The sequence below is a fragment of the Haemaphysalis longicornis genome, unplaced genomic scaffold (genome assembly GCF_048455015.1).
Source record: "Haemaphysalis longicornis isolate Haplotype H1 unplaced genomic scaffold, Haemaphysalis longicornis Haplotype H1 scaffold_12, whole genome shotgun sequence".
Classification (NCBI taxonomy): domain Eukaryota; kingdom Metazoa; phylum Arthropoda; class Arachnida; order Ixodida; family Ixodidae; genus Haemaphysalis; species Haemaphysalis longicornis.
In genome coordinates, this window is record NW_027526225.1 from 113,810,885 (window position 1) to 113,825,440 (window position 14,556).

Genomic DNA, 14,556 nt, shown 5'->3' on the forward strand with positions numbered 1-14,556 from the left:
TCGTGGAACGAAGTTTTCTCGTGATGGATTCTTTGGTTGGCCAATCCCACACCGCGAGTATTTTCTCCTCTGGAGGTACAAAAACCACATTTTTGGAATACCCACATCAACTCTGGGGTGTGCACAGCGTAGGCCTAACGTTTGGGTTTGGAGTGTACGGCGCGAATCGGTACCTGCTGCTTGCAGTTCGCTTCGACCGTGTCAAAATGGGGCAATCAGATAGTCACCGGCTTCGTAACGCAAGGGGCGCATGTTCGATACTGGCCACTGGAAGCGTTTTTTAAAGACGATAGTCTTCCTTTGGCTACTTAAACCCAGAAATTTTGGTCTGTCTGTATGTCTGTCTGTCTGTATGTCTGTCTGTGACTCGATTCAGCCACCCGGCCAAAGTAAAACGTATGCAGCGCAATAGTCTTATATACTCACAGCGAAATGTAAACGTCTAAGCCCGGTTTATATGTTCATACTTGTCAACTTTGTTGAACAAGAACAAGGCATTACGCATATATAAGACAGGAAATTAGTACACAAGGGATATTTACCTGGTCAAGAGGGCGGAAGAGGTCGCCAGAAGGCACTGGCCTACGGTTACCATGGGACCACCAACCTAAGTCAAGGAGAAGACGTCCAGGAGGGGGCGGGCCTTCAGCCCGTTACCTGCCACCACCATTCGGACTTCGATTCTCCTCGAGACACTTCCTCAAAATAAAGTTTATCTCTCACTCTCTCACACCCCTCCCAAAGTGTACCGTGTTAGCACGTGCTAGAACCGGCGGCAACCGGCTTCGCGAACTCGGCGTCTGTGCTTCCCACTTCAGACGCGAACGCACGTGAACCGGCGAGTAGAAGAGTACGCGAGAGATCCAGCCACGAACACTGGGCAGAGTGTTATTGAAGCACTAGCTGGACGACGCAGGGCACTTCTCACGAGGCGCACGGCTTGGTATGTCTTCTTGGTATTTTTTGCGAGCTCCGCACGTGGGGCAAGCCCATGCGGAAGCCTGAACGATGCCAGGCGCTTCTCAAAAGGCCCACGCTCACGTGTGCTTGGTATTTCTCTTGGTATCTGTTTCTGGCAACGCTCGGCGGCGGGAAGAAAAAACCTAGACATCTCTGCTGTTAATATTTTCTGGAAGCTGGGATTCGGAACTTAAGTTTTCGCGGTTCGTTGTAATCCTTCTTGCGGCCGCGTCTAACCTCTAGCGACAGCAACGGCATTTTTCTCTCTAACGAAGCTAATTTTTGACCGATGCTTTTCGTTGGCATGTAACCTTGCAAATTGGACGTGCGAACACGGGCTGTATGTGTGAAGCACATGTTCGACGTAACACTAATTTGCCCGGACAAGCGCGGGCGAATACAATTCAGAGTATGATTGTATAGTGTATACCTTCGAGAGACTGAAAGACCCTTAATGCGGTTCGAAATCAACGTAGTTTGGGCGACAAGAGCCCTAATTACAGAACTTAGGCCGCGCAGACATAAGGTATTGGTAGTGCTATTGAATCTAGCGTAACTGTTAGGCCCAGATGTGAATTCAGCCGGTATAATAGTGTTCAGGAAGCGATTTGACGGTTTTGGTGAACCGTTACCGCGCTCACAACCATCGTGGCAACTTCGTCTTGCTACGTGTGAATACTGAAGCCCTAGCGTGCCAGGCCAAGTCGCTGAGCTCTACTGTTTCGTCGCTAGACGCTTGAGAACGCTGTGGCTAATGTTGTGAACATGAATCTAACTTCACAATGTCCACACGCACTCGTAAAACGTGTAAGGACTTAAATTTCTTTAACCGTGCCTAACATACCTTCATACATTTGTGCGGGCGTGCATGCGTAGACGTTTTTTAGTGCAGATCTAAAAAAAGTAAAATACATTTATTCGATTCGTAAAATGTGCAAACCCGACATATGCCCCTCCTAGTTTGCGAACTAAAATCAACCATTGGTGTGTTTCCAAGAACTTCGCTGCATAGAGCACCCACGTGACATAGGTGATGTCACTGCGCGCGCTATTCTTTTGAGCGCCTGCTACGACGAGCCCGCCGTCCGGGCTCTGCAGCGTCGACGTAAAGTACTGAGTACTTGTGCTCTTGGCTTCGGTTCGAGCCCCAGCAAATCGATCTCTTAGTTTTACTTTCATTGTTCAATATAACTTTCTAAAGTCATTTTTTTTTTCTAAACTCAAATCTACGCTTCGTGTTTGTTAATAATGGGGATTTTGTTCGTTTTACGTCGCTTTAGATTTGGAGCGCAGCCAATGACCACGTTGAGTTACCGTTCTCCATCGCGTGAAAAAATCTGTCACGTGGGTGCTCTGCGCAGCGAAGCGTTTGGAAATACGCCGCTAACCATTGCGGCACGATTCATTCCTTGTAAAGAGGTATTTATTACTACGGTGTTTGCTTGTATTGTCTCTCGTAATGTCCATGAGTTGAAAAATTCATGGTTTGCACATCTTGCCGCAACTTCTTGGAACTTCAACGTAAAAAAAAGGCGTTTCAACGCCACCCGTGCCCATATTTTTACGATTAACACGTAGCCCCGAGAACGATGGGGGATCGATCACAAGTCTTGGGGTTCATCTGGTGTAAAGAAAAAACCACTCACATCGCCGTACCAGCGTGCACTCTCACATTGTACAATCCCACGCTCTAGATTGATCACGGATTATAAAGCCCTGACGGTGATGGGTATTGACCAAGAGTTTGAAAGCCAATCCCCTGCTCGCTAAATCTTGGGAGGTCCTATCGTGTGAAGAACAGAACCACTTACACCTCTACTTGACACAATCCACAATCCCACGCTGGGGACTGTCCAGGAATGCGCAGAATTTACGTGTAACGTGCTAAGAATGCCGTCTTGCTTGCTTGCTTGCTTGCTTGCTTATTACCCTACGGCCCTATAACGTGTTCAGTAAATAAACGGCCATCCTGCTACTGGCGTCGAACTTCTGGGCTTACGTGTTGCCGTTTCATTCCCTGCGTCCGAAGCCGACACGAGCCACCTTCTATGGACCTGCCCTGTCCTTCAAACCTCTCGCCTGCAACACCTTCGGGGCACAGGGCTCCATCCTAGGAGACCACCTGATCCACAGCGGTGGATATGGGGCCCTCAGTACCGGTCTCTGCTGACGTTTCTGCGTGAAACAAATGTGATGTTGTACATATAACGGTTATGCCGTAAGGCAAACTCTCGCAAAAAAATGGCAGTGTGTATCCCCACACTTCCTCTGACCAAGGGAAAAGAGCATACTTCGTAATATTCAGTTCGGCCTCCTGCCTAACCCTCGTCAAAAAAGGAACTTCAGTGTAGAGCTCCCACGTATAGCTCTTAGGCAATTGGCGTATTTTTCAATGCTCAACAAAAATCTTAATATTCGGGGAGAGAAATTCACAGCAAAAGGTATTTAACGAAATAAATAATAAAAATAATGAAATAAATCTAAGACAAAACGTGTCACATTGAAGACGTTTTCTGCGCGGCTGATTTTGTTATTACATGATTCTCTCGCTCTAACTTCGCACTCTGATTATTTCGCCCTCTTTCAGATTAACACTGCGCTGACCTTAGGTGCGCACTCTTTTATGGCATTCTCAGTTAATTCCTCATCTCGTGACAGCACTTACCTTCACGTCTAATAAATGCGAATCATTTTTTGCTTAAGTTTGCCCTGCCGTTGAAATCCCGTTTCCATTATGGCTCGTTAGCTCCTGCTTAAGGCCGTCGCCTTCTAATTGGATCTGACACGCTCCATACGCTTCACTTCCGACTCACTCGGGCTGCAATTACGCTTCCGCGATTTCGAACGCGTAACTTGAGTGACTGCAGCCATGTGGAACTATTTAACGCTGCTTGAGAGAAAGGGAGGGCTCTATTGAGGTTCACTACACTGATTATTGCTCTCTGAACGTCAGGTCACTCCAAATGTCACGGTTTAATTGGAGTTATAATAATTAACGTGAATTGTAAAAATTAAACTTCTTGGGTTAGTTTCCGGTTAACGCCGCTTCAACGTCGTAGTCATTTTTCTTGCTACATTGTCGTCTTAAGGTAGACAAGGAGCAGATACGCGGCCAATTTTTTCTTTACTGTGTTCTTTACTGTGTTCTCCATTGATATTCGCGTGCCATTTTCAGCGCAGCGCCTCGGGGGGCACGTAATGAGGGGATGTCATTCTGCTTCTCCGGAATGTGATGCAGCGTTCCTTGTCATAGTACGGAAGATAAGATAATAAGAGCCGTTGTTGTATAAGGCTTCCCGTGTAGCCTGAATGTCAGCTGCTGACATATGCACTTATTATGCATGTCAGCGACCATGCACTAAGCGGAGTGGACGGCCAGGGTGTTTCTCTGAGTGCGATTGAGACATTTTGTAGAAACGAAAACAAATATATTACTAAAACATGCCCACGCACTCGATACAGATGGTTAGCCAGCGAAGCTGTACCATGTGGTTGGTGTTTACACGTATGTTACTACTAACTGAAATCTTTCTCCTTATACGATGCGTGGTTGTAATATTAGGGTTATACCTGATGGAGGCGAAAAGCGAAAATTCTCGTGTGTACGAGATTTCGGCGCACGTTAATGATCTCCAGGTGGTCAAAATTAATACGGAGCCATCCACTACTGCGCGCTTTTTCGCCTGCGTTGCGTCGGCGCGTTAAACCCTATGAGTAATCAATATTAGACCTATAGCAGAACGGAAAACCGGCGCCGGTAGCGTGTTTCGAAGCGCTTCGCTGCACAAAGCACCTACGTGACATGCGTGATGTCACTGCGCGCTATTCTTTTGAGGGCCCAATAAAACGAACCCACCATTCTGGCCCTATAGACTCGACGTAAATCTCGGAGTACTGGCGCTGAAGGCTTGGGTTTGAGCCACAACAGGTCTATCACTTAGTTTTTGTTATTGCATTTTTTTTGCGACATGTAAGTTTTTTATAAACTCAAATCTACGCGTCATTTTTCAATAATAGTGATTTGGTATGTTTTAGGTGGCTTTAGGTTTGGGGCACAGTTAATGACGACGTTTAATTACGTTCTGCATCCCGCGAACAGAAGTGTCACGTGGGTGCTCTGTGCGGCGAAGCTGTTGGAAGTACGCACCCCGCTACGGTACATGGTAGGCGACCGGTGCTACTGCGCGTGCGCAGAGCCGGAAAAACTGGTTGTGCGCATGCGAAGGTTGACCGGTACCGTACCGGAACTGGTTCTCCGCTCTGCTATAACTCTCTTTTTTCTCTGGTTCCAGTTCCTACGCCCGGTGTCACTTGTCGTAAGCTGAATGTTCATCGGAAGAACATCTAACGCGTGGCCTTGCCATTTCAAAGGAACGTGCGGCCGGTGTCTGACATCGCCACTTCGACGCTGATCTGTCCAAACCAGCGGTGGCCTTTTCCTGTCGTTATCTCTTGATCTGTGCTTCACATAGTAACTCGTTGCGCGCCTCCTCTGCACTCAACAATCTTTCCCCTTACTTTAACGCCTCTTCAACATAGTTTTTTCACGCATGCTTATCAGGTAGCCAAGGAAGAGTTTTCTGCGTACACAGGACTGCTTTAGCCTAGCCATCTAAAGCTGTACTCCAAAAGTATGGTTGCGTCCCGTAACAAAAGTACTGACATGTTGTTTGCCAGGATAGCTTCGGAGGAGCCAGGATAAATTAATGGTGTGGTGTACGGAAGGAAGACGAAAATTGAAAAAAAATCGTAGATGACAGAATCAGAGCCCCAGGCCACTTCTCCGCACAAAAGCCGGACGAAGCATCAACGGATAAGCGAGGTTGGCTCAAGCCAGAATACAGTCAAACCCGGCTATAACGAACCCGGATAGAGCGAATTATGCTATATATCGAACAAAAATATTTCAGTTACGGAAACACATGGGAAAGATATTCCTTATAACGAAGTTCACATCGGATATATCGAACTATGTGCGCCTAGAATGGCCCGCCGAAATGCATGGTCTCGAAGCGGCGATTGAGATGTGGATTGATTGATTGTGGGGTTTAACGCGCCGACGCAGCGCAGGCGATGAGGCGCGCCGTAGTGGAGGGCTCCGGATTAATTTTGACCACCTAGGGATCTTTAACGTCCGCCGAAATCTCGAACAGACGGGCGTTTTCGCTTTTCGCCTCCATCAGAAAAGCGGCCGCCACGGCCGGGAATCGAACCCGCGACCTCGTGCTCAGCAGCGCAACGCCTTAGCCACTGAGCCACCGCGGCGGGTGAGATGTGGATTGGCCGCGACCACGGAGCAAGAGCCGCGACTGAGACATTGCGCCTCGCACGGAGCGACGTGACGCCTGACACTTTCCGTAACTGTTTCCGACGCACGGGACTCAAGACGGAACCCGCCCAGTCAGCGAGTCCGGACCAAGACAGCAGCATTGGTGAACTGTGGGAAGAGCTCGACAATGTTCCCGATGATGTCGCGAGTGAAAGCCGTCCGGCGCTTGTGATGAAGCGCTTTCGGCATTCGATGTGCTCCGCCAATGCTTCTTCGATTTTGGAGGACGCGGACTCGACCTGGTGCAAACAATGTTTCGTGTAGAGAATGCTATGCTAGTTGAAGCCGCCAAAACGAAAATGAAAACAAAAATCACCGCTTTTTTTTGCAAAGTAGGCAATTGGGGCAGAAAGTAGCTTTATTGCTTACAATAGATGGATTATTTTGGGTGTGGTAATGGCTACTTTACTGTGTTCGTTTCTGCATGCGGGGATGGTGGAGTTGGGTAGGGGGCAGGGCTCCCGCGGATTGCGAACTCGTAACAATTAGCTCGTTATAGGCGGGTTCGGCTATATCGAACTAATCGAAGTGCATATTGCAGTTCGCTATAAACGGGTTTGACTGTACAGTCAACTGACGTAAGAAAACTGAAACAGTCACTATTAAGCGCCAGAGAGAGCTGCATTAGTCCGAGCCGCCGTGCCATGTCCTCTTCATTAGGAAACGGTCGGTCTGTACGTCTCCCAAAAGTTGGTACGAACCCGAAGGAAGTGGGCCGCCAACAGTTCCTGGTTTGACTGGCTCGAATGCCTGAAGCTCTCGACTCCAAGTCGGGCACTGCCATCGCAAAGGAAAATCTTGCTCTTGCCAGTGGGCTGCGAGCTAAACAAGCACGCGATGGGCTGTTTTTGTATCGCAGATTTGCGTCACAATGCGTAAACGCTAAAAATGGAGCTCGTTTGTTAGGCCTGTTGGGATAAAAGTGAGCGTAAAATGCAATTTCTCTGCTAGTACTGTATACAGACGCGCCTAATCCGACAGCATGTTGTTTCAGTTTTTATGTGTACTCACAATCAATGGAGTTCCCGGCAAACGACGCACATTCATAGATAACCGCACACCCTGTATTAGAAAGGGTGCCTGACACGGGTGGGGCGGTATTATTGTTATGTTAGCAAGCGTTATGGGTCAGATAGCAAAGTCACGTGGAGTGAGTAAGCGATTGAAAGAACTTTATTAGGGTCCGGCGATGACGCCAGCTAGACGCGCACCCGTCTAGTCCCACGTCGGGAACGGCAGGTCTAGCCCAGCGGTCCTGTCGCGGGCACGCCGGACTGCCAGGATTTGCTTGTCTATAGCGGGGCTACGCAGAAGAGAGTCCCACTCCTCCTTGCTGAACTTGGGGTATATGGACCCGCTCCCCCAGAGCATGTGAGCTAGAGTAGAGGTCTGTCCGCAGGACGGGCAGGCGTCGTCGCGATATACGTCGGGGTAAACTTCGTGTAGAACTGCCAGACAACGATATGTGCCGGTCTTTAATAGTCTGAGGGAAACGGCTTGCGCTCTATTAAACTTGGGGTGAGGGGGTGGAAAGACCCTTCTAGACGTGTAGAAGAATTTTGTGACCTCGTTATAAGTAGCGGGAGCGTCCCTGTGGCCATATGGGGGAGGGGATCGAGTCAGCTCTCCTTACAGAGGAAGCGCGGTCAGTGAGGTCGCGCGCAGCCTCGTGAGCAGACTCATTGGTATTTGGGGAGCACCCGCGACAGGTCCTACATGAGCGGGAAACCAGTGAATTCAATGATGCGTGAGAGCATCTGGACTCCAAACGCTAAGAAGGCGAGCAGCTTGCTCAGCTATGCGGCCATTCTGAAAAGCCCTGACTGCCGTTTTGGAATCACTGTAGATCTCAGACCCATGACCACCTAGCAGGGCGAGGGCGATGGCGACTTGCTCGGAGACTTGGGGGTCTGTAGTGCGAATGGAAGCGCTGTTAGAAATCTCGCCGCTGGAGTCGACCACAACGACGGCAAAGGTCTTCCCGTTGCTGTACTCTGCGGCGTCAACAACTCTTTGCCTAATTTTTTTTGCTTGATCTGTTTGAGGATCGCTACTGCTCTCGTCTTGTGTCTGCCCCGTTATTGACAGGATGTACGTTTCTGGGCACGGGAGCCACTAGGAGCTTCTCTCGTATGCACCTAGGGATCGAGGTACTGCTCCTCGAGGATCCTGCGGAAGGGTAACCTAGCTCTTCCATGATTCGTGTGCCTGCTGCTGTGGTGTTCAGGCGAGCGAGCTCCGCGTGTTTTGACGATGAAGGTGTGGAGCACGTTTTCGAAAGCATTCGCGAGGTCCAGGCCGAGCAGAGCCTTTACGTCCCTGGAACGGCCGTCCGTGATCTCATGCTTGATTAGTTTCATGGCATCCTCCGTCGACAGTCCGACTCCGAAGCCACTCATGTTGAACGGGTAAACCTCGTTGTCTTCGAGGTACCTGTTAATCCTATTAAGGACGACGTGCTTCATTACCTTGCCGACGCAAGACGTCAAAGAAATCGGCCTGAGGTTCTCGATGTTCGGGGCCTTGCCGGGTTTGGGGATGAGCACCGTGCGGGCCATTTTCCGTTCTGCAAGAACAACGCCATTATTCCAGACCGCGTTGATCTTGTCGGTCAGAAAGGCGATCGATGGGGCGTCGAGGTTTCTCAGCATTCTGTTAGTGACCCCATCGGGACCCGGCGCAGACCTGCAATTGAGCGCGAAGATGGCCTGTCTGACCTCGGCAATGGAGAAGTCTTCGTCCAGTACGGGGCGAGGAAGGCCTCGGTAGTCCGGGAGTTGTGCACCAGATCCGCGTCGTGTCGGGCGGGCAGGTACTTCTGAAGGAGTTTGGAGACGAGTTCGTCGACCGTGTGAGTCTGTGTGGCCTCGTAAATAAGGTGCTTCAGCATGTCCCAGGACTTCCCGTTTCGTATCTGTCCGTCGATGGATTCCCAGAGCTCGTCCCACTGCTGCTTGCACAGCGCTTTGCAGTGGTCATCGATAACCTTGTTGAGATCCTAAATCTTATTTAGAAGTCTGCGATTGAGTCTTTGATCTTTCCATCGGCGGAGCAGGGCTTTTTTAGCCTCCATCAGGTGGGCGAGACTGCTATCTATTTGCTCGACGTCGAGATCGGCTATCACTTTCTTGGAGGCTGCGGAGGCGTCGAGTCACGTGGAAGACATTCTGGCTAAGTGAAGAGGCAGAAGTGCAAGGCCTAACAACTTCGGGTGCGCTGGCCAGACCATTGTGGAAACACAAGAGTAACGAAATCAGCATGAAACAGATTAGATAGGTATATCAGGCTGATAACTTTCGGGGGTAGGAAAGGGGGCAGTAGGGTAGTTTGCTGTGGAAAAAATGTCCCCGTATCTGCTCCTTTTGTTGCAAATGTCGCCGAAAGACGATAGTCGCCTGGCGCCCCTCCTAAGTAAAGGCCTCCCTTCTCTTACCCACTCACCTCTCATGCTGTTCCTTTCCCGTCTCGTTCCTCCCAAGGTAACACGCGAGGGTTTTCCTTTAAATTTAAATTTACCGCGTTCTAGTGCTCCAAGTTGGTTGTCTCGATGCCAGCGCTGTCGTACAGCGAAGACGCGCGTCAATCGAGGCACCCTACTACAACGTTTATGGGACCACGATGTTCCAAGCGGAACGTGGATCCCATCTCGCGGAACCTTTCGTTGCTATTGCCGTTTCATTTCTTAAATGGCGTCGTGAGGTAGCACCGGCAACAGCAGGCGACGATTTTCTGCCGTTGATGTAGCCTCTCATTTGCTATAAAAAAAACCGGGCATTCATGAATTTTTTTAAAAAAGGAACACTGCAAATATCACTTATGTATTGGTTTTCTGCCTTATATTTGCCTAATGTCTTGTTCTTGTTCAAAAATGTACAGAAATATGAACACTGACACCGGAATCTAACCTTTAAATTTGGCTGTGAGTATATAAGACTATTGTGCAGATTTTATTGTACTTTGGCCAGGTGGCTGAATCTAGTCACAGACAGACAGACAGACAGACAGACAGACAGACAGACAGACAGACAGACAGACAGACAGACAGACACACAGACAGACCATAATTTATGCTGTAAAGTAGCGGAAGAAAGACTATCGTTTCTAAAAAGAAGCATTTGACTGACATAATCATGAGAAGCATCACTACTGCGCTGAACAATAACGTGCTGATATTCAGCAGTTATGAATCGCATACTCAACGCGACACCGGACGAGCCGCAATAAGAGAGACGGAACTCTTCGCGGTTCTCTTTATTCACGTGACTAAATGTCAACACGCTGCTGAGTTGCTCCTCAGACATCCCTATACAAAATTTATATCTCGAGGAGGCAGCTTCAGAACAACCCATACGGGTTCCGTCTGGCACCGGCCTGATTACTGCTGCAAGAAACTGAAAACAGAGCTCTGAATCAGGATGCGCCGATAGAGACGAAGCACTGCCCGTAGAAGGCGCTACTCACGCTTAACTATCTTTCATTGCCTGTACGCAATTGAGTATTAGCAATGGCTTAGCTCGACTATTCCAGGATATACGTAGCGTGAGCTAAGGTTCAGCGGGTTATTGATAGCTTTCCTGGTTGTCTAGGATTAACTGATTATCATGCTTGCTGCTGCTAAACGATTTCGAATTCAATCCAGTCCCATCCAATCCAATGCAATCGCGGAGGCGGCGGCTCCGGCGCGCCAGGTGTGCGCCGTGAGACGGCACTGCTCCCGCGCATGCGCAGCACGGCTCTCAGGAGCCACTGCTCAACCTCGGCCAGTGTAGCTCACGCAACAAAAAATTACTCCCACCTCCCCTCGCGGGAACCCCTGTGTAGATGCGACGCATAGGAGGTTCCGTTGTTGTTTCCGTCAGGTTGATTCTCCCATCGCGTGAAACGTGCCGTGAACCCCCTGCCGCGTCTATGACGCAACATGGCGCGGCTATGACGCAACGCAATCCACCACAATCCACTTTAATCCAATCCAATCCAAATCCAATCCAATCCAAGCCAAGCCACTCCAATCGAATCCAATCCAATGCCCCTCGCGAGAGAGTGTTCGCTATCGGAGAGGAGAGGGGTGAGCGGCGGAGAGCGCAGCTCGTGCGGCGAGGAGAATGGGGGAGGGGTGTGGACGGACAACGACGACGCCGTATGGAGGGACAAGGCGAGTGAATGAGATGCCGTCGCATCTAAAAGGTGTTGCAACAGTTTTTATGAGGGCGTGGTTTTTGGGGTAGGGGGTAGACGCTACACATATTAGAGAAATTGGTGACTTTTAAAATGGGGTCTCCGAACTGGCCAGCCATACGTAGAGATGAATTCTTCAGATTAATCTAAGACTTCACTGAACGCATTGGTGGAGAGGTATAGTCACGGCCGGGCTAGAGCGGCGGCGCGCGCTGTGTTGATACCAACGCGCGCACGCCGCCGTTCTAGCCCGGCCGTGGTATAATATAATAAGCAGTATTGTGCAGAGTTATTTTTCACGGCGCGCATTGAAGCCACAGTACAATGACTAAAAATAACAGTGTACATTTAACAATGCTGGAAGCCAGTGAGCAGGGAATACATTAATTAGTTTTTTCGACATGGGATAGGAAATACAGTAGAGTAAAAATTTATTGTCAGCTCATCGTCAATACGCAATGTTAAAAATTATACACATGAAATATCTAAGACTAATCACGGTCAAGGAGCACATGACTGAGGCCAGTTATGACATATCTATAAAAACAGAGCTTCACTTTGTGTCCGTCGGCAAATGAATGGGCAAACAAAGAATATTTATGTTGTTTAAATCCTGAATCCTTTCATCCTTGCTGATTTTTGCCTGGGTGGCATTTCTCATAAGGAAAAGATTCTCTCTCCGGTAACAAGTCATTATTTCAAGCTCACAGCTCCAGGTCCCTAAAACATGTTATTTTATTTCTCGCATACGGAAGCTACATGTAGGAGTGCCGGAAACGCTAACTCACAACGGGTGGAGGGGGGGTGGCTGCAACATTTTAAACAGTGCACTACACTTCTGTAGCGACCATTTTAGTCCAACTTTAGGGTGAAAGTTTTAGGAGTGAATCTAACGTATGCTTTTTTTCTATCATAACCTTTTTTCTATTTTTTACGTTAAACACTGGTGGCATTAGAGTTTGCGCTCTGACCTTCTGTTAATACAAAATAGTTGCCTTGCCCGTGTAATTGTATAATCATTAACGATGAGACAAGACCAGTCTCATTACCTTCCTACGCCGGTCCACATCAAAGCACGTCAGATGTTCCCGCGTATCAGATATCACCCGAACTCAATACAGATATGTCCTGTCGTAAGCCTATGAAAGGCGGAGTCATAATCTAAGATTTTATCTAAATTTTTAGATCTAGAAAACTTACTTTCGCACACTGAATAAGGTCGGCGTATTAAAATACTACCAGCCCCGAAGCGATAGTGGCCGGGTGCGAGATATACGCTTTCGCTATGTTTGCGTCGGCTAATAATACGCGGTGAGCAGATAGCTTCCCCTGCTTCGCCTACGGGGGAAGCGAACTGCTACAGTGCTACGGGGAGTTAAACGTGTTTTAATTTTATTAGTTTTTTTTTTCTGGAGGATGCGGTCTCTCCCTCTCAAGCAACGCCTTTTTGTTTTTTCTTTTCTTATTTTGCGTGAACCCAAAAGGGTGCCCTATGTTGCCGCAGTTGTCACGCTTTGCGAGTTTGGTCCGTATTCAACCGATAAAACAAAATAAATGTTGTGAGCACTGTTCGCACTTGAAAATTAACTATTCTGAAACTTCGAGAAATGGTAACAATGAGACAGTCGCCGTATAAACTGTTTATTACGCCTGAGGATTCCCGATTTAAGAAGTGTCCAACGCGTGGCTGGGGGGCGCATCCGCGACCAAAAGGCGTAGAAACACCTCCGTAAGCCAGCGCGCTATTTTACACGGTGGTTTGGTGCAGGCAATACAGCCAAGGAGATCTCCGCACCATCACTATTAGCCGTAAGCGCACCGAAAACATTTATCTCGCAATCCATTATTATCAGGTGGTGGCGCTGCGACAGACCAGGTCACGATTTTCGGCTGCCATTCTGACCGACATCCACCCAATTCTATATCCTACTTCAGAATGCTGCTTATATGGTTGCCATACCCCGCTATCCCATATCCCCTGGTCTGGTCGGAAACATTCCTGTCCCAAAATACCCTCCGACGAACTTTGGAAAGCTGAAATGCGCTCCTCGGGCTCGGGCATACAGGCCCGTTTGATTTCCAGGGCTGCCGAGGTCTCTGGTTTAGTTGAACCTGGCAGCCTTCAACACGACCGAACCACCCGCATCGCTTTCAAGATGCTTCATCCCTAATACTCTTCGAAATAAAGTTTACTCTCTCTCTCTCTCTCTCTCTCTCTCTCTCTCTCTCTCTCTCTCTCTCTCTCTCTCTCTCTCTCTCTCTCTCTCTCTCTCTCTCTCTCTCTCTCTCTCTCTCTCTCTCGGCATTCGTATTAAGTTTGACCGACTGTATAGCCTGTTAAGGGTGCACTTCTGCTAAGTATACGTTAAAATGAAGCCCACTTTAAAATGAGAGGAGGTAGGAAAAAATGGCCCGTGTATCTTCTCGCTTCGCTGTTATTTTTTCTAAAGACCATGTATGCTGCTTCTGCCACGAAACTCATTTACCTCTGTTACCTTCCCCTCTCGCTACTTAAATTATCAGTGAAATAAAGGTTTGTTCATTGCAATTAAATTTTTTCCGTGCTCACTCTACTCACCCACCATCTGATGGGAAAGAGAGCCTCTTTCTCTCTTCTGTTTGGTTTGAACAGAATGATCCAACATGTTTTGTTTTAGTGTTTGCTTTTAACGTTAGCTGGAGCTTTTTCTTTTAAATTGTATAATATATACTCGCTGCGCTTCGACACCATTTTTGACGAGTTTTCCTTTTTCTTATCTGCCAACTTAAGAACACTTCCAACGAGTATTCCTAATTAAAAGAATGATATTGCTTTCAGGTACGTAGTTAAATTTTGCCTCCAGTATACCTGAAGTTTTCTTTCCTCTAAATAATGTGGACCCGTATTGGCCATGCCGGCAGTTTTACTAGTTTGTAATGGCACTGTCGATGTGTACTTTTTGTTCAAGAAGCATGTTTAAACTTTGTCCTGGCGGCTGAATCGAGTGTAGATGGACATACGGGCGGAAAAACGGCCCGAAGTTTTGGAATAATGGTGCAAAGGTAAGACGAAGAAAAAACACCATCCGTGTAGTTAAAAAGACGCAGAAGAT

The 14,556-nt window shown here is 48.3% G+C and overlaps 1 protein-coding gene across 4 annotated transcripts in view; it reads right to left on the reverse strand.

Annotated features, from left to right (window-relative positions):
* The window catches only part of LOC144163308 (multiple PDZ domain protein-like), a 364,611-nt gene that overhangs the window by 218,011 nt on the left and 132,044 nt on the right, over positions 1–14,556 (reverse strand). The window contains exon 1 of one of the 4 annotated variants that reach the window (XM_077694233.1): positions 2,960–3,112. The exons of the other annotated variants lie outside the window; for them this stretch is intronic. The gene's annotated coding sequence lies outside the window, so the exon portion shown is untranslated. Of the gene's footprint in view, positions 1–2,959; positions 3,113–14,556 lie in introns of those variants that run through there. 4 annotated transcript variants of the gene reach the window in all.